Source organism: Aricia agestis, chromosome 14, assembly GCF_905147365.1.
Source record: "Aricia agestis chromosome 14, ilAriAges1.1, whole genome shotgun sequence".
In the NCBI taxonomy this organism is placed as follows: domain Eukaryota; kingdom Metazoa; phylum Arthropoda; class Insecta; order Lepidoptera; family Lycaenidae; genus Aricia; species Aricia agestis.
The window spans coordinates 8,359,199-8,379,362 of NC_056419.1; the positions used below are offsets into that span (position 1 = coordinate 8,359,199).

The window sequence follows — 20,164 nt, forward strand, 5'->3', positions numbered from 1 at the left end:
AGACAGCTTCGCAATCTTGGCTATCCATCAATCATCATGGCTCATTACAGATAGAGCCTATTAAATGAAACAAAATATTATGTTATAAAAACACTTCCTTATTTAACATTTTTCCTGCGCACTTAATAGCATTATTTACATAAGTTTTCCCGAATGGACATTAATCCTGGAGATATCTCGGAGTTCACGGTCAAAGAGTTATTGATGGAGGAGATTACGAATAAATATGACGATTGGCGAGCCCGTCACAATATAAACATATACAGTAGACCATCTTCATATAAGAGCCTCCGCATAATATTATACAGTTTAGTCGAACGCTTAATCAGTATGAAGATATTATATGGTGGTGGGCACAATAAACGATTTAGTATCGGCCTGTAGATATAGTCCGGACTAATTAAACGCAAAAATGTGTAACCTAGCCTAGGAAAAATTCGCATAGAGCTGAAAATTTGTAGAGACGTTAAATACACAATTTTAAATAAAACATCAAAATTCCCCGGCGATCCTCCTTGTGCTAAGGCCGACTAAAAGTCTGTAGTCGGCGGGAGCTCTAAGGAAGATCGCAGACTTCAGACTTTTTGTGCGATCGAGTCTGCGGCGCCCATACATGCGGCGGCATGGCTGCCTGTCGTCTGCGATCTCCCTAAGGGTCACCTACGAGTGTTTTAAGTTGGCCAACTATCGTGTAACTAAATTGCGTAGGAATTGCGGTTCTGATACGATTGGTATCCAATTATTTAGTTGTACACTTTAGTTGGATGCAATGTGCGAGCTTTCATAAGTCGCTATAGCTATACTATGCGATTTAGTAGCCAACTTGAAATAATTGTAAGTCTGCGTCGCTCTAAAACTACCCGAGTCAAATGCTCACAGACAACTTTCAGATGCAGTAAGCTTTACACGCATGTCACACTTTTCTCTGTGTTGATTTAGTTTTATTTCAAGAACACGGCTAAGTTAGTTTACTGTATGATATTTATATTGTGAAGACGTTGAGAGCTCGACCGGGCCTAAGCCCGCCATAACTCATGTACAGCCAGATGTTATGTAATAAGTCGAATACGAATGATGTTATTTCCATTGTTTCATACATGATTTTCCTATTTTACAAACATATTTCTGCTACTCAATAATAATAGGTAACAGAAAATAAAATTGCTATAAAGTAAACGCATAATATTGAAATTTGAGAAACAATAATTACTACAAGGATACAGTAATTTTATACATTGGTACAGTATCATTATAATATACATTATACAGGTTTACATAATGATAGTGTATGCACGTACATATAATTAATTAGTTATAATAATTGTTTTAGAGTATTAATTTAAAAAAAAAAAAAAAATTATTCACTCTGTAAAAAGGAATTGTATTTTCTTCAGCACTTTTGCCTACGTAACACCTACGTCACCGGAGAAATCAATTTATATCCTAAGAGCATTGCATAAAGCCTTCTAGTAAAATGAGCGTAACTTCAGACTGCGAGGGAGGAATAAGGTCTTGGAAATAACAATTGAATTTAAATTACTCTATAATACAATAATGCCCTTACTTGTAAAAAGATCTAAATTTTGTATGCAGACGCTTTAGTTAAGAACAATGTCTTTATCGCTTCTATACATAATATTATATAAAGGTAGAACTGGTAGAATCATCGGAATCGACAATTATAGTGTGACTGTCGAATGACGACTTCATAATATATAATAAAATTATCGAACACAATATTATTTTTATTGACGATTCTTTAGAGAAGCGATAAAGAATACATGTTGGCTAAACCCTCTGTTGTTTGAGTGTTGCTTTATTTTATTTTTATACAAAGATGTACTAAAAATTGATTTAAAACATTTTCGTTGACAACACTTGCAGTCCATTTAAGCGTGTAAAATGAAACGAAAGATCAATAAAAGAATAATAAAATGAAAAGGAAGATCAATATTTTATCATAATTTGCGGATCGTCGCGACATATCGACACCATTTGCAATTTATTTCACAGTTACTTTCAATTTTTCTTGAATAATTCAGGAGCCCACGAAGGATTTTCAATTTTATGTGAAAATTGCTTGTCTTATTACACATGAGATATTGAAATGGTGGGATTCAACTTGCGCATGTGCCATGTGGTTATTTGACTTATTATGTCTGCGTTCCACACATCATCGACAAAATGCATTGGTCTCGACTCTCGTCCCTAGCTGTTTTATATTTTCACAAATTAAAACTTCATTATACATATATTGTTTTGATTACGGTTACTAGTACGGTAGTATTCAGCATAGTAATAGCCAGGTGTGTGCTATCGCCTACCCTATTTATACTGCATATCAATGACATGTTACAGATCAACGGCATTGCTATGCGGATGATAGCACAGGTGATGCCCTTTATACCAGCTCCCTGCATATTTCTCAACTTAATGTCATTTCTAGTCGAAACGAACTTGTGTCTTAAATAGAGAATTTATTAAAAAATGTGTCCAATTCATCTTCATCTGTCATACCTTAATAAAAAGACCAAATTAAATACAGGAGAGACCTAAATCCTAAACTACCGTTGGGTATCTTCTATCTAGGCTTTAGATTAGGGCTTAGGCGTATAGCTAATCTAAACGAAACACCATTTTTATAATTAAGAAAATAACGTTTATCGCGCAGGAACCGTACATTTTTCAGGGAGAAAAATTATCCCATGTCCTTTCCTCGGACTCAAAGTATCTTCATACTTTTCAGCAAAATCAGTTCTGCGGTTTTTTTATGAAATAAGAGAGCAAACGCAAACGGGTCACCTGATGGAAAACAATTTCCGTCGCCCATGGACACTCGCAGCATCAGAAGAGCTGCAGGTGCGTTGCCGGCCTTTTAAGAGGGAATAGGGTAATAGGGGAGGGTAGGGAAGGGAAGGGAATACGGGAGGGTGGGGAAGGGAATAGGGTAGGGGATTGGGCCTCCGGTAAACTCACGCACTCGGCGAAACACAGCGCAAGCGCTGTTTCACGCCGGTTTTCTGTGAGAACGTGGTATTTCTCCGGTCAAGCCGGCCCATTCGTACAGAAGCATGGCTCTCCCACGTTAAGGTTTGGGCGTGAAGAGGTAACAGACAGACACGCTTTCAAATGTATAGTATTAGAATATGGATATCGTGACATAAAAATCGGCCAAGTGCGAGTTGGACTCGCACACGAAGGATTCCGTACCGCTATAAAGAAAAATAAGAAAAAAAGTGTTTTTTGTAGGGGGGCTCCCCTTAATAATTTTTAATTTTATTTAAATTTTATCACAAATTATTAAAGCATAAATATAACTGAGTATTTTGTAAACATTTCAGGTTACAGGTCAGGTTCAGATCAGGCAGGCCACCTGTTATCATCATTGTTGTCATCATTGACACCGAGCAAAAAATGTAAAAAAATCACGTTTGTTGTAAGGAAGCCCACTTAAAAATTAAATTTATTTTGTTTTTATTCGTTGTTATAGTGACAACAGAAAATACATAATCTGTGAAAATTTCAACTCTCTGGCTATTACCGTTCTTGCGTTACAACTTACAGTCTAGAGACAAATAGACGGACAACGTCGAAGTCTCAGTAATAGGGTCCCGTTTTTACCCTTTGGGTACGGAACCTTAAAAAATTATAAAGAAATCATTTTTGACGAGCAATTTATCTCAATATTCTTTATTCTTAGATCTGTTAAAACAAGCGTAGGTTGGTCCTAAGAGACCTACCAGAGTTCAACATTATTAATTTGAGTCTCACAAACGGATTATCAGATACTGTCTGCAGCATTTGCAGTAAAATATCATCAATTTCATACGTGAGACAGAGTATATTTTACTAGCTTAACATTTAAACGTTTATTCGAAAATCGGGTGGATTTATTGGAAGATCATCATAAATAGCTGGGCACTAGATTTGACTGCAGCTTTGCTTGTTCTGGGTATTTCATAAGTTGTTTACTGTATGAAAAATATTTATAGTACTTACCTCTAGCTTAAATTAATAATGCATAATCTATTGGACTAACGCGTCATAATATTAAATCAGGGCTAACGAAGCAAGCCTTAGTATATCCCACAACCAGTACATTTTGTGGTACGCTTCACTGAAAAGAGAGCGTCCGTGGCCTAATAGCTACGACCTTTGATTCGCACTCTTAGAGGGTGCAGGTTCGAACACGGGTATAGAGGCGTGCAATTCCTATGAGAATTTTTCTGATCTCAAGTACATAATACGGACGCTCGTACGGTGAAGGAAAACATCGTGAGGAAACCCGCACATAGTTGGTCCCAGACGTATTGACTAGTTCTTTCCTCTGGACTAGGCCGACTATGATGCGAGAATGCCGTATGTGCTTGGGCAACCATACGGACATTTAAAAATCTTATCCCAGGCACTACAGTATTTGAGGAGTGGTTACTTCGCACTGAAAATACTGTATAAATCATCCACAACGGATGAAAAGTCCTAGTTATTTTTCTGAAAAACTATCACGCCTTAATATTACAAGGTTCAAACACTTACGGATTTTGTCGCGGAGCACCTTGAGGTCAAAATCCGTTAGTGTTTGAACCTTGAATAATATATAATGAGTGATACTCGCGTAAACCTAAGAAATGACTATCACGCCTAAATTGATTTGTGTTTTGTTGATTTTTATATATAATATGTAGATGTGATTATCATTGGTCAGTCAAGGTTTGTTTACTTTTAAAATATAGAAAAAAAACTGCCTAAAGATTATTTTAATTACCACCTACATTACCACGCAGAAATACGACGCGAGCCCTCACATTAAGGCTCGACTTTTAGCTAGTTAATTCATACCTGAAAAATTTCCAAAAATTCACTACAATTTAAACACCAAAACAAACAAACAGGGTTTTTTTTTATATAAGTTTAAATTGAAGAAGATCGACGTCCCCTTTCGTCGTAAATCCTTTGATTGATTCTAAAACATCCCAAGTCAGGGATACACAACATTCGGCGACATCGGATTTAAATAAGCTCCAAATTTCCGAAGATAGATTTTCCAAAACGTTACTTGGGGTGAAGAATAGCGTGTCATCGTTACTGTGAATGCTAGGTATTATTCGTTACGTTATACGTTACGAAGACTTTATTTTGGTAACAAAACGTCTGATGATTTTAATTAATGATATCTGCCTTTAATTTCTAGAACATAACAATACATAACTAATAAACATACATCAAAATATAAACTCCTCCTTTTGGAAGTAGGTTAATATAGCTTAATTTTCCACAGCTCCGCGAATGAAGGGCTTTTTCTGTCTTGGTCTATGATTATCCATTATGGACCAGCTATAGATTTTATGTCGTCTGAGTTTATCGCCAGAGCACCCTGCCTAAACCGGTGAACCTAACGATAATTGAAAACATTGGTGAATGAAGAGGGTAATCTAACAATTTGGAAACCGTCTTTTATTTCCATAAATGAAGCCTTCAGAACCGGAAAAAGGATTTAAAATCAAAAGAAGATGGATTTTATGTATAGCCAAATATTAATACACAGATTCTGAAGTAGATAAGTCATAAGATTTGTTTAAATTATAATTTAAACAAATCTTGTAAAAATAATATAATATATTATATTATATTGTAATGTAAAATATTATATTATATAAATAAAACACGCACTTGGCCGGATTTTTCTTATATATTAAGAAAAAACCGGCCAAGCGCGTGCCGGGCCACACGCAATATAGGGTTCCGTAGTACCGCTAGTTTTGGAAAAATGTTGTATGGTCAATTAACGTACATTTATAACGTGTTTTACAATACTAACAACTTCATCTCAGTTACTATCAAAGGAATTTGAACGAAAAGTTCCTTTACACTTCGCCGAATATATTTATTTTAGTTGATCGACTATTACTCAATAACTTGTGAAGTCTTCTTAGCCGTGTTAGTTTTCCTTTTAAATTCAGCACATTTCCTACTCCCGTGAATTTTTTCACATTTCCAGAAGCAACCGCTAGCTGGTAGAAAGAAGGGTCACTGGACTTTAACGATTTTTTCCACTTTAAAACTTAATATTTCACAAATGGATACCATAATAATATTTCTGTCGGCATTGTTAATATGTGTATTTATGCCAAATTACAGCTTTGTATGTCCTATAGCCTCTGTGAGCAAAACTGCGGACAGACAGACGGACAGACGGATGGACAGACCGAAACTATAAGGGTTCTTTGTTGATTACGGAACCCTAAAAAAGAGTAATTGTCCTCTTGCTATAAATGTTAGTTATCAAGTTAATCCACTAACGTCTTCACAGTCGACTTTATAATTAAATCTTTATATAATTGAATCTTTATAGCGGATTAAGTTGATTGGATGAATTATTTGGGCGAAAACTTTGTTGGTAGAAACAACAACCATTAGGGTATTCCTTGATTTGCAGCGTGGGCTTGCATTTCCACAAAACGTAAACATCGCATCGGTATGACGTGTTTAATCATATCAGCAACTCGTGTGATCCAACGGCGTCGAAGTGATCGACGAGACATGTTTACAAACGTTATGGAGGTTATGTCTGGTGGATGATGAAAAAAGTTGAAAGTATTCATCACAACTGAACGCTTCGAATGTGTCCCTAAATATATCACGTGGGCTAAGCGTTGTCTAGACGAATGTACGTATCGTCATCATATTTAGGATATTATATTATGACTTGTGGGAATTTGTTTCAGTCGAAACTTGGTGTGAATGTAAATTATTTATTTGTTACTAGAACACTTTTTTCAGTATAAATTACAAAAAGGATTAGAAGACATATTAATAAAAATACTTGGAAATGTGTGAAACTGTGATGTGAAACTGTGGCGAATTACATGACAACAGACTCGATAGACTCTAAAATCTTCTATTCATAAAAAAGTTACGTTCTATGTTATTAGCCATAAAACTGAGCAACTCCATATTAGGTAACACATGCAAACTTGAGTTTATTATGCATTACTATATTTTTATACTGATCGAATTTAATGACAGTTAAAGTTAGTTAAACAGTACTTTCTCTATTTAATATTTCACCGAGACACACCTAATCTTTGTAATCAAATTGGGATTCTGTAACAAAAACCTTTATTTATGAAAACTTTTTGCTTTAGAATTTAAGAAACGCCTAAAACCTCATTCCATTAAAAAAACTTGAAAGGTGTCAAGGGACACCCGGATGAAACTAACTTATGAAATATAGGAGTCTATTTCTCAATAGGCCTCTTGAATATCTCTAGTGGCGCGGCGAGTGGCAGATTCAGGCAACACGTGGGTGTCAGAGTGCGATCAGCTGTGAAATACGGTTTACTAGTTAAAAATGATCACTTTTGAACGTTGAAAACGTTAAAAAGTGCTCTGAATAAGGAAAATATGGGCGGTACGAGGTACTGTTGTGTTGTAGAGTGCAAAAAATCCCACTCTCGGAAACGTTTTATTCGTTTCTGAGACGCAATTGGGAAACGTATCGAAATCAACATGCCGATTATTAATATAAATCTAAATCTCGCATGAATATTTCTAAAATATCACGTGCAAGTTATTTTTAATACCATTGTTTTATGTATAATAATATATTGTAAGTTATTGAAAAAATGATATAAATAAAATTATTGTCGGTTCAATATTTATTTCTAATTCCTTCAATATTCACTTTCGCATTTATAATATTATCTTATTACTGATATTACTAATTTACTAATAATATTATAAGTGCGAAAGTGTGTCTGTCTGTTACCTCTTAACGCCTAAACTGCTGAACAGATTTTGCTGAAATTTGGCATGGATAACTCCATAATATATTCTTAAGAGTCCTGAAAAAGGACATAGACAGTGGCGTAACTATAAGATCCGGGGCCCGTTGCAAATTGATGGGGCTCTATCAGTAAAAATCGTCACGTTTATAATAAACAATATTATGTACTTAAAAATTTTTGCCCATTTGGATCGGGGGCCCGTGGCATTTTGCCAGCCCTATATTTACGCCACTGGACATAGGATACTTTTTGTCTCGGGAAAATGTACGGTTCCCGAATCCCGCGCGGTTACTCCATTGTGCAAGAGTTATAACACAACGGAGTTACGGGCGTCATCTAGTAAATTTATTATATTACATATTAATCATAAAAATCAAAGAAATACATCTGCATTTTCCATTTTTATTTTGCATGTATGGTTGAAAAGTTTCTGAAAATATATTTGTTTAGATTATTCAATACATAGCCCCACTTTCACGTCGTACAGTCGATTACTACTCTGGTCTGTGGTATTACTTTTACACGGATGATTCGTTCTCCATCATCATGGATTTCGAAGACTTCATGAACATGATTGCTTTGGAATTAGTTTGTGCTCTACAATTTTTAATTAGGTAAACAACCTGTTTTTAGTAGTAAGTAATAACTAAGAAGATGATCTTACAAATAAATAAATACAATGTAAAAAATCATATTCAATGAATTTGAAAGAATATTTCATGATCGTGTATATTTAAGTAAATATAGCTTCCGATAAGTACTGATTTTCCGCGGAAAAAGTCTGCGGAAATATTATGAAGTCCACAATCAATAATAATTTGGCTCATTACTTTTTATTGTGCTAAAAATATAAAGAATTACCAAAAAAGTGCAGTGACTTGTATGAGAATCATATGAGAAAAGCGCCCGTGAGTTTCCGCCGTCAACCTACCCGCGGCGTTGCCGTAGCTTAGCAACGATATCCAAGAGGCCTATACTAGAGATCGCCCAATGGTCGAAATTCGACCTCGAATAAAAAATTAAATTTAAATAAGTTTCTTTCAACTCTTTTCTATTGATATTCTATTGTTAAAATATAGACTTTATTATTTTTAGACATAATTCCTGTGACAGTCTCAGATTTATTAAGTCAAATAATGACAGACTGGCTGTGTATTATTTGTCTAACAGTATTTAAGATTCAATATTTAAAAAACTAAACTGTCAACGCCCTCTGCCCCTACCATGCAGGTACTAATAAAAAGTGTCGTTACAACTTTTTCGGTCTAGCCCCCGCAAGGCGCAACGCGCGATAAGGAATTACGTTCCAAAATCGTGCAGATACGTAGTAATCATATAAAAATCTATCATATTATGACCTTCATAGAGACTTAAATTGACTCTATGCCGTATTTTATCCCAATCAGTTCAGCGATTTAAGCGTGTATTGCTAACAGAGAGAGAGAGAGAAACACTTTCGAATTTGTAATATTTGTATGAATTATTTCACTTTTTGTACAGAAAAAATTCACATAGGGCAGCATCTAAAACGCATTAGCATGTATGTTTATAAGATTAAACCGAGAATGATGTTACACAATAAAGTAGCATTTTCATATTCAGTAGCACAACTCAGACGTATTACAATTTACCAAAGACTTCTATTTAAAGTTTTTGCAATTTACAGATAAGATTTTCAAACGCGCACAATAGTCTGCTCTCTTTGAGCGACGCGGACGCGACACCTCATGGTCAAATATTCTATATTTACTAGCTGTCCCGGCAAACGTTGTTTTGCCATATAAAGTATTTCGCCCATAGGCCATATTATTATTTTATTGAAGTGGTGACTAAATAAGTATGTTACCATGGCAACGTCTATCGCTATCCCGTTGCACAAACAATGGTCACCTTCAGTCTCGAGTTGTAATAATTTACTATTATATATTCAACAAATGCACTTATCAATATAAAAAGTAGATGTTGTCCGATTCTTCACCCTAGCTGATAATATGCTCGCTAAGATTCACGAAAATCGGTCTAGCCGTTTCAGAGGTGTTCAACCACGCCACACAGTGTATGAGATGTACCGCATCATAAACGCGTGAAGTGTCGCGTCGCTCCGGCAGCGGCGCTGCCCTTGCGCTGCCTAACCAATTGTGGTCTTTTAGCTATCTGGTCCCAATTCAGGCGGTGTAGTATGAAGATAGTCTACTGTATATAATTATAGTGTGGTCGTTATAACGTTAGGCGTGATTCATCTCCGTAATCTAATGCTGAGTGTAACTGACGCTGTGTTCCATCTCGCCTGTCACTCATTAGGCCAGACTCTGATTCAATCAACATGATGCATTGTGTTGTGCCAAACATGTACTTGAGTGAACCTGAATTTCATAAATTAAATAATTATGAAAATAAAGCAAGTGTAAGAAAATAACTTCACAATGGAAACGCAAATATTAAAATTAATATCTTTTGTTTCATGGAACTCCAGTCCCAATAAGTTTGGTAGAACCCTACCGTTATGCGGAATCCAATTTTTAACCGACTTCCAAAAAGGAGGAGGTTATATGTTCGGCTGTGGAGTTTTTTTTTTTTGTATGTTCAACGATTACTCCGCCGTTTGTGAACCGATTTTCAAAATTTTTGTTTTGTTGTATTAGGTTTTACTCCAATTTGATACCATGTTCACAAAAGTGGTGACCTGATGATGGGATCCATGAGTAATCGAGGTAACTCCTCGAAATTTATATGGAAACATATGGTGATTTTGGTTTTATGAGAAGCATCCTAAGCATATGCTACCAAAACTCAAAATTTCGCAACGAGGTATACTATGGTTCCGAAGATACTAAGAGAACTCCGGATTCCTTATAGATACAAGTTTGGGGGTTTCGGCGCTGTTTTAAGAACTGAAAGCATATGCTACTATGCACATTACATTCATCATCATCATCATCATCATCATTACCACGTCAGGGTCACCAATGTCACCAAAATTGAACATACCAAATTCAGCCTTAACTCTAGAGCATAAGGCACACATTTGGTGTGTATTTCATCATCAGGTGTGTATTTTTTCAAAACCGGTCGTGTATTTAACAATTTTGTAATATATATCTTAAAATAAAGTGGAATAAGTGCAAGGAAAGTGTATAATTATTTAATTGAGAGATACAAGTAACATTAATTATTTAATTAATGTTACTTGTATTATCGAAGCAGCTTACTTCTCAGAAGTAATGTCAAATGTGTGCCTTACGCTCTTATTTTAGTTAATAATTATGATATTTTTTAACTATTAGCTCGTAATTGCATCGTGACAGCCCGGCTATGTAACAAGTTAATAACCACCCCTAGCTCATATCTCCACATAAAAGCAATTCGCTAAATTGTAATAACCGTGTCAATACCGTACTTACTTAGTTTTGATGGCGAATCTAATGTACCTACCTTCATTTTAATCAAGCCCAAAATTACCCAAGTATTATGAATTGTTGAAAGTAAAGAATTTTATCAGTATTTTCTTCAACAAATCCTATAAAATATTATTAGTAGATGGTACTGATTCTACAAAAAAGTTGTAGCAGCAAAAAAGCCAACATCACGCGGTTTTCCCAGGCGGTCACCCATCCAAGTACTAACCGCGCCCGACGTTGCTTAACTTCAGTGATCGGACGAGAACCGTTCAACGTGGTATGGACGTTGGCGATTTACTGAGCGCAAACGACTCTACAGCTGATGTCGATGTTATACATAGAGCAACATAAAATATAACAACAAAAAGCCAACATCACGCGGTATTCCCAGGCGGTCACCCAACCAAGTACTAACCGCGCCCGACGTGGCTTAACTTCGGTGATCGGACGAGAACCGGTGTATTCAACGTGGTATGGACGTTGGCGATTTACTGAGCGCAAACGACTCTACAGCTGATGTCGATGTTATACATAGAGCAACATAAAATATAACAAAAAGCCTTTTTTTTTTTTTTTTATTCGAAAGGGTCTAAGCTACTGGTCTGGTTAAGACCATGGTAGTTTAATCGTGGCTATAACTAGTCTGTTGCTAGTTGGTTTGGAAATAAACAATGAGGGGGGCCTGGCCCCCTCCCCTAAAAACAAAAAGCCAACATCACGCGGTATTCCCAGGCGGTCACCCATCCAAGTACTAACCGCGCCCGACGTTGCTTAACTTCGGTGATCGGACGAGAACCGGTGTATTCAACGTGGTATGGACGTTGGCGATTAACTGAGCGCAAACGACTCTACAGCTGATGTCGATGTTATACATAGAGCAACATAAAATATAACAACAAAAAGCCAACATCACGCGGTATTCCCAGGCGGTCACCCATCCAAGTACTAACCGCGCCCGACGTTGCTTAACTTCGGTGATAGGACGAGAACCGGTGTATTTTATCAGAGCTTTTGGTCTATTATCTATACTAATATTATAAATGCGAAAGTATCTCTGTCTGTCTCGCTTTCACGCCAAAACTACTGAACCGATTGTTATGAAATTTTGTACACAGATAGTCTAAAGCCTGAGAAAGGACATTGGTTACTTTTTAACTGGAAAAAGGGGCTGTAAGGGGATGAAAATGCGTAAATTTGTTCAAATTAAGTTAATTCCAAAAACTCATAACAGATGGCGCCAAGAGTCGCCTAGATTGCGCTATCGCTTGCTCATATGTATTTCTATAAGAGGTGGTATCCAGTTGACTTGGATTTCGATTCTTTCGTTATACACGTTATTAATTATGTGGTGCCAGCTCCAGAAGATTCAAATATTCTGTCAGAGAACTAAAGATTCAGCTATCTGGTACCGACTTCAAAATGATGAAGATTGAGTACAGAAATAGTTGAGGTTTAGCCGAATTCGGAAAAAGGCACTATTAGATACAAAAAAATATTTAATATTTTTTAGTTCATATTATAAGGATGTTATTATTGTTTTTACCTTGGAAGTCGGTTTTAATTTTTTGTTAAAAATAATAATTTTGGAATCCCTCGTCGGTAAAGACTGCAACATAAAAGCGAGTTTAGAAGGATGAAAAAAGAAAACTGTGAAAAGTATCAAAATCGTTTGAAGTTTTCTTTTTATAAATCTTGTAGAGATTTTTATACGTGGGAGAGCCGGCTCGACCGGAGAAATACCACGTTCTCACAGAAAACCGGCGTGAAACAGCGCTTGCGCTGTGTTTCGCCGAGTGAGTGAGTTTACCGGAGGCCCAATCCCCTACCCTATTGCCTTTCCTACCCTCCCCTATTCCCTTCCCTTCCCATCCTTACCCTCCACTATTACCCTATTCCCTCTAAAAGGCCGGCAACGCACCTGCAGATCTTCTGATGCTGAGAGTGTCCGTGGGCGACGGAAGTTGCTTTCCATCAGGTGACCCGTTATCTCGTTTGCCCCCTTATTACATTAAAAAAAAATCTACATACTAGGCGCCTAAAAAAATAAAGTTTTAAAAGCTTTTAAACGAAATACTTGTGAGATGTAGGTATTGGTTTTGCCTGTAAAAGTTTTAAAATGGGTTTAATTTTAATTCTCTAGTCTACTCATGTTGAATCGACAAACTGTTTAAAAGGTTTTCATAATAAATCCTAAGTGTTTGTGAGCTACAAAGAAATTATTTCAACGCCAGCTCGTACGATTTTCCAGTCATTAGCATTCACATATTTTTATTTAAGCGGCGAAGTTCGACATTTCATGACTTCATTTAAAAGTTGAAAAGAATCGAATAGAGTATTCAGTTTCAAATGCAAGGTTATCGACTTGTACTATTTGGAACAAACAACAACATTCTAATGAAACGAGCAGTATCAGTTTTGACTCAAGAAAGTAATTGCTAAATAAGTATGGCTTATAATTAACTGATCAACACCACCACCAGAAATAGTAACATTTCACAGACAAAAATAGTAAACGATCACCAAAATTGACGACCTCTGTGGCTCAGTGGTGAGCGCGTTGGTAGCTCAAGCCGGGGGTCGCGGGTTCGAATCCCGCCGACGGAACAAAAAGTTTTCAATGTTCCCGGGTCTGGATGTGTGTTAAATATGTGTATGATATAATAAAAATCTTAAATATATGTATAGTATAAAAGTATTAAATATATTTCCGTTGTCTGGTACCTGTAACACAAGTCCTTTAGGTACTTAGCACGGGGCCAGACTGACGTGGTGTGAAGCGTCCATAGATATTATATTATTATATTATATACGTATATATTTAAAAAAAAAAAAAAAAATACAGACCACCATTTTAATGTAAAATGATAACCAAAGATTCAACATCTTAAGAGGATACCACAGCAGCTAGAGAAATGAAAAAAAAGTACGTGTAATATCTATAGCTGTCTCCCTTACCTCAAGCCTTTACCGCAGAACGCGATAGAGACAACTGCAGAAAATCCAGAAAATCAACGATTCGTTGTCCCCTGATTCCTTCTCCAAAACTTAACCGATTTAAGTACTTTTTTCATTAAAGATTAAAAAAAGGCTTGAGCTGTGTTCCTATGTTTTGCTTTTTTTGTATAATCTATCCAAATCTGTTTTCTAGACGTTTGAACACAGTGGAAAATCTGGCCATTTTTTTGGGTTTTTGAACGTTCATATCTTATTTAATAATTAAATTATGAAAAAAAGGAAAACATAGAGACATTGTATTAGTGGCCGTAGATATTCAGGAAAAAAATTATAACTCTACTAGCATTATCCAGGGAGGAAACAGGGGACAGCGTTTGTATGGGAAAAATGGCGGTGTGGAATCCTCTTAAAGCCAAAAATAGTAAATGATCACCAAAATAAGTAAATGACCACCAACATTATACTAGCATTTTAAAGTAAAATGATCACCAAAATTAGTAAATGATCACCAACATTATACTAGCATTTAAATGTAAAATGATCACCAAAGATTTATTATCTCGCTATCCTATTTATGCAAAATGACTAAATAAAATAAATAAATCATTGTTACTTAAACCAAAAGTACTAAACGATCACCAACATTATACGTTAGCATTTTAATGTAAAATTTCAACCAAATATATTTTTATTCAGCAAATATCCTATTAAAGAGAAGAAGACGTGGGGGAGCCATGCTTCGGCACGAATGGGCCGGCTCGACCGGAGAAATACCACGTCCTCACAGAAAACCGGCGTGAAACAGCGCTTCCGCTGTGTTTCGCCGAGTGAGTGAGTTTACCGGTGGCCCAATCTCCTACCCCTTTCCCTTCCCTACCCTCCCCTATTTCCTTCAGTACCCTCCCCTATTTCCTTCCGTACCCTCCCCTATTACCTTCCTTACCCTCCCCTATTCCCTTCCGTACCCTCCCCTATTACCTTCCCTACCCTCCCCTATTACCCCTTCAAAGGCCGGCAACGCACCTGCAGCTCTTCTGATGCTGCGAGTGTCCATGGGCGACGGAAGTTGCTTTCCATCAGGTGACCCGTTAGCTCGTTTGCCCCCTTATTTTATAAAAAAAAAAAAAGAAGACAGATAGACGGACAGACAGACATAGAAGTCTTAGTAAAAGAGTCCCGTTTGTACCCTTTGGGTACGGAACCCTAAAAACGGGACTCTATTACTGAGACTTCGATGTATGTCCGTCTGTCCGTCCGTCTGTCTTTCTCTAGGGTCTAAGCTGTATCTCATGAACCGCTCCAGCTAGATTTCTAAAAATTTCACACACAATTTTAGGTCTAATTTTGTTCTATAACGGTACGGAACCCTCCATGTCCGACTCACACTTGGCCGACTATTTTGTTAATAATATGCTTACATGTTTTGTCAATCGTAGTGATTTATTTGGACAGAAATATCGCATTGATTTGCTCACAAGGATTTGGTGATCATTTACTATATTTGGTGATCATTTACTATATTTGGTGGTCATTTACTATATTTGGTGATCATTTACTTTATTTGGTGATCATTTACTATATTTGGTGTTCGATTATAATTTGAAGGGTTGTTATGACTAAAATAGCTGGTAGTATTGCAATTTTAGACTTTATTTTTTTGGTGTTAATTATCTTTTTTTGGTAAACAAGTTTAGGGTATGAGTGCATTTTTTGGTGGTCATTATATATTTTGTTCCCAATAATTATTACACAGTATGATAAATGATTTCAGCATGGGTTAAAAAAACGTTCGAAACAATTGCGACGCGACGGTGCGATAGTCACAAAATTAAAATAATAAACGGCGTAAGTCGTAACCCAATTTCACATTTTAAAAAAACCGGCCAAGTGCGAGTTGGACTCGCCCATGAAGGGTTCCGCAGCAGCAATAAAGTTTACTTCTATGAAATTAAAAGGTTTTTGATTTATTTATATATTTCAGTTGATTTAATGAAAGTTAAATTAAGGTTTACCATTTATGACGTATAAAAAACATCAGAATAATTTTTCAGCACACTACCTTAACTCCGCTAATTAACTGAATGCATACCAGAAAAACTAATGCGGTTCAAAAAAACAATTGATTAACTGAACATGTCCTTCAATAAAAACTTAAACATCATACAAAACGAGACGACCTTTATAACCGAGTTCACACCAAAAATATGGTTCATACATCGGATATATTATTTGTAAAACTAAAATTTAAATTGTTTATCAAAAATACTAACTTGCACTCTAAATTGGACAATCTTACAACGGAATTTCTAAAAACGATATCGAAAGGTGCACCACAATAAAATCAAATTCTATTATCAAAACAAGTCTACAAATTGACAAATCGTGCAACTAAAATATTTTTAGCCTAACTTTATTTTCTTTTTGTTTCTCTGTTTTACTAAAAAACATGTTGGGGCCTCCTCATATAACGCCGCACTCACTCTTTTGCGCTCGCTCTTTACTCTTTGGCGACCACAGATATATCTTGATCTATTTCTGTGTTAGCGACAAAGATTTTTGGTAATTATGATGAGATATGGTAAAAGATTTTATCATTTCAAAACTATATAATTCAAGGTTTCTTGATAAAAATTAAGAAAAATTATCAAAATTTACTACTGTATTGTAATTGTATGGGCTAATAAATTTACTAATGATTCTTAAATAATTAATAGCAATGTTGGCCCAATACGACTTGATTGGGTTAGGTTAGATGGCTAAGGCGGGAGCGTAGCGCAGCGTAGCTCCCGCCTTAGCCATCGTGGTTATTTTTTGTGAACCACCCAGATACGCGGGGCTCCGTCGACTCATAATTTAAGCCAGTTGTTTTTTTTCTTTTCTTTTCTTTAGTAGCTTGTCAACCCCTAGAGTGCAATTCCTAGGGCTTAATTATTTTGCAATATATCGGTAAAGAACCCTTTGTGCGCGAATCCGACTCGCTCTTTGCCGATTGTTTATTATTATTGTTTATAAACTGAGTTACCATTCACTGTGCCAAAGTTTAGTCCATGTTAAGTTAGCACTTGATGATTTTTATGTGTTCTTAATTATATGAATATAACAGATTAAATTGGGTTTTATTTAGAATAAATGATGTTCCTAAAAGTAATTTAGGTGATGGTTTTCCTTTAAAAAATTGTAGTATGTTTGTTGAACTAAGGTATTGTTAGATATACTATTTTAATAATAGTTATTCGTTCAGTAAAACAGTTTTGCAAATCACTTTAAATTATTTAGGGTGCATAATTAGTGTGCACAAGTCAGTATTTTTGGTGAAACTTTCAAATATTTTGATCGAGAAAAGGGAATATACAGATATGGATTTAAAAACATGCCTAAAAAAACTACTTGCTAGATCTCGTTCAAACCAATTTTCGTTGGTATTTTTCATAGTAATGTACATCATAGATTTTTTTTAAAATTATCATGCCCCTACTTTACGAGGGGGGGGGGGGGGGGCACACATTTTACCACTTTGGAAGAGTCTCTCTCGCATACTATTCAGGTTAGAAAAAAATGATATTAGGAACCTCAATATGATTTTTGAAGACCTATCCATAGATACCCTACACGCATAGGTTAGATGAAAAAAAATTGTTCCAGTTGTACCAATGGGGACCCCTAAAATTTTTAATAATTTTTCAATTTTCGTATCAAAATTTTAATGCGGTTCACAGACTACATCTTCTTACCAAGTTTCAATAGTATAGCTCTGATAGTTTTTCAAAAAAGTGGCTGTGACTTACGGATGGACAGACAGACAGACAGACATGACGAATCTATAAGGGTTCCGTTAAAAACATCAAGTCTTAAAGTATACAGGATTATTATTATCAAAGGATTAGGATAAATGAATAGCTAGATACAGCTTTGCACTCAAAGGGGTAAAAAACAGGACACTATTACCTTACAATAATTTGAGCTCTCGCCACTCGTTCAGTCCTATCACGTAGACCGAGCATGTCCAGGGAAATGGCGTCTTAATTACCTTGGCCTTAATACAACGCTCAGGTTAGTTGTCCAGTTAGCTTAATAGACCGCTTTATGTCTGTAAATACACTTCAGCTAGGCACTAAGATAGAAATTGTAATCATTATTGAGCTGAAGGTACAGGTAACGGTTACATACATTCTCCATATTTGGCGTGCACATTTTCATCTATATAAATAAAAACCGGCCATGTGCAAGTTGGACTCGCCCATGAAGGGTTCCGCAGCAGCAATAAGGTTTATTGTTGAAATAAAAGGATTTTTTAATGAAAGTTAAATTAAGGTTTACCATTTATGACGTATAAAAAAATCTACGTGTTAGATCTCGTTCAAACCAATTTTCGTTGATAGTTTTTATGATAATGTACATCATATATTTTTTTTAGACTTATCATGCCCCTACTTTAGAAGTTAGAGGGGGGGGGGGGGGGCACATTTTGCCACTTTGGAAGAGTCTCTCGCGCAAACTATTGAGGTTAGAAAAAAATGATGTTAGAAACCTCAGTATGATTTTTGAAGACCTATCCATAGACACCCCACACGCATAGCTATAGATGATAAAATTGTTTTTTGTTCCAGTTAAATCTATGGGGACCCCTAAAATTTTTAATATTTTTTCAATTTTTGTATCAAAACCTTAAAGCGGTTCACAGACTACATCTACTTACCAAGTATCAATAGTATAGCTCTTATAGTTTCGGAGAAAAGTGGCTGTCACATACGGACGGACAGACAGACAGACAGACAGATAGACAGACAGACAGACATGACGAGTCTATAAGGGTTCCGTTTTTTGCCATTTGGCTACGGAACCCTACAAATGGATTTCCAATTGTGTTAGTAACGCTAAAACTCGAAAACGGCTCAACGGATTGGGCTAATTTTAGTCTTAAAATAGTCGTAGAAGTCCAGGGAAGGTTCTAAAGTGACACGAAGTTCACCGGGACAGCTAATTTTATATATTTTGTTTAATTTACGTTACACAACTTATTTTATTATACATATTAGACTTCAACTTTTATTTATTTTCCTTAAAGTTCGAACAACTTTTCAAAATCATAATTATTCATTTTAAGACATCCGATGTTGGATTTATTCTTCAACCAATCCATACCTACGTTCTACAACAATCATTGTTGTTAATTGAGGTAAAAATTCTTCTGCCTGCTGCACCAAATACAAGTAAGATCTGTATTCACTTTGATTAGTAAGAGTGCAGGTGATTAGTGCAGGTAATTAGTGATTAGGAGAAAATTAAGAACTTGCACTAACCAGTCGCTGTCCACACTTGCTTTCTCCTGATTACTTATCACCTGCACTAATCACCTGCACTTGCACTAATCGAAGTGAATACAGGCCCTTAGTCAATAAAAATAATATGTACAAATGCAATCCCCGATGCACATAAAACGAAAAAACAAATGAACAAAAACAAACAAAAGTAAGTGCCCGTTGAAAGTTTAGTTGTCGTTAGACTTACTTGACATACAAATGCTTGCGAAATCCGATCGTAAACATTTTATTGGTTTTCATCGTCCCATGCATTTTAAATTTTAATTTGACTCCTAAGGGTTAGTGTACATTGCAACCTGATGAGGCGACCGAATTCCCGCCCGTTGTGTTGGAGTGACTGTTCCCAATATTATTATATAAATGATAATATCGTGACAGATGACAGCTATAACGTGACATACTCGTAATATGAATATGACAGCAGTTTGTCAAGATAGTCCCTAAGGCTGCATACTTACATAGCGGCACCTTGTGGCAAATAGAATATCAAACACCATCAGGCCAGACCCATGTTTTTAAAATATATTATGTATTTTAAATATTGATAATCACAAATCACAATGCATCATTGAATTAAATCTTAAATGTTAGCTATCCTGTTATTGGAATTTGTGATTTAAGAGAATGTATGAATTATGATGATATGATCAGAAATTATACGTTATACTATTTCAAAATTAATAATATTATCTAACATTAGTCA

At 35.9% G+C, this 20,164-nt stretch overlaps 2 non-coding genes and 1 pseudogene across 2 annotated transcripts; all 3 read right to left on the reverse strand.

Annotated features, from left to right (window-relative positions):
- Positions 1 to 11,362: 11,362 nt before the first annotated feature.
- LOC121734025 lies at positions 11,363 to 11,476 on the reverse strand (annotated as a pseudogene).
- A 75-nt stretch (positions 11,477 to 11,551) lies between these two features.
- LOC121734023 lies at positions 11,552 to 11,670 on the reverse strand. The gene has a single exon (XR_006036648.1). It is a non-coding gene; the product is annotated as a 5S ribosomal RNA (ribosomal RNA).
- A 222-nt stretch (positions 11,671 to 11,892) lies between these two features.
- On the reverse strand, positions 11,893 to 12,011 carry LOC121734019. The gene has a single exon (XR_006036644.1). It is a non-coding gene; the product is annotated as a 5S ribosomal RNA (ribosomal RNA).
- Between the last annotated feature and the right edge of the window lie 8,153 nt (positions 12,012 to 20,164).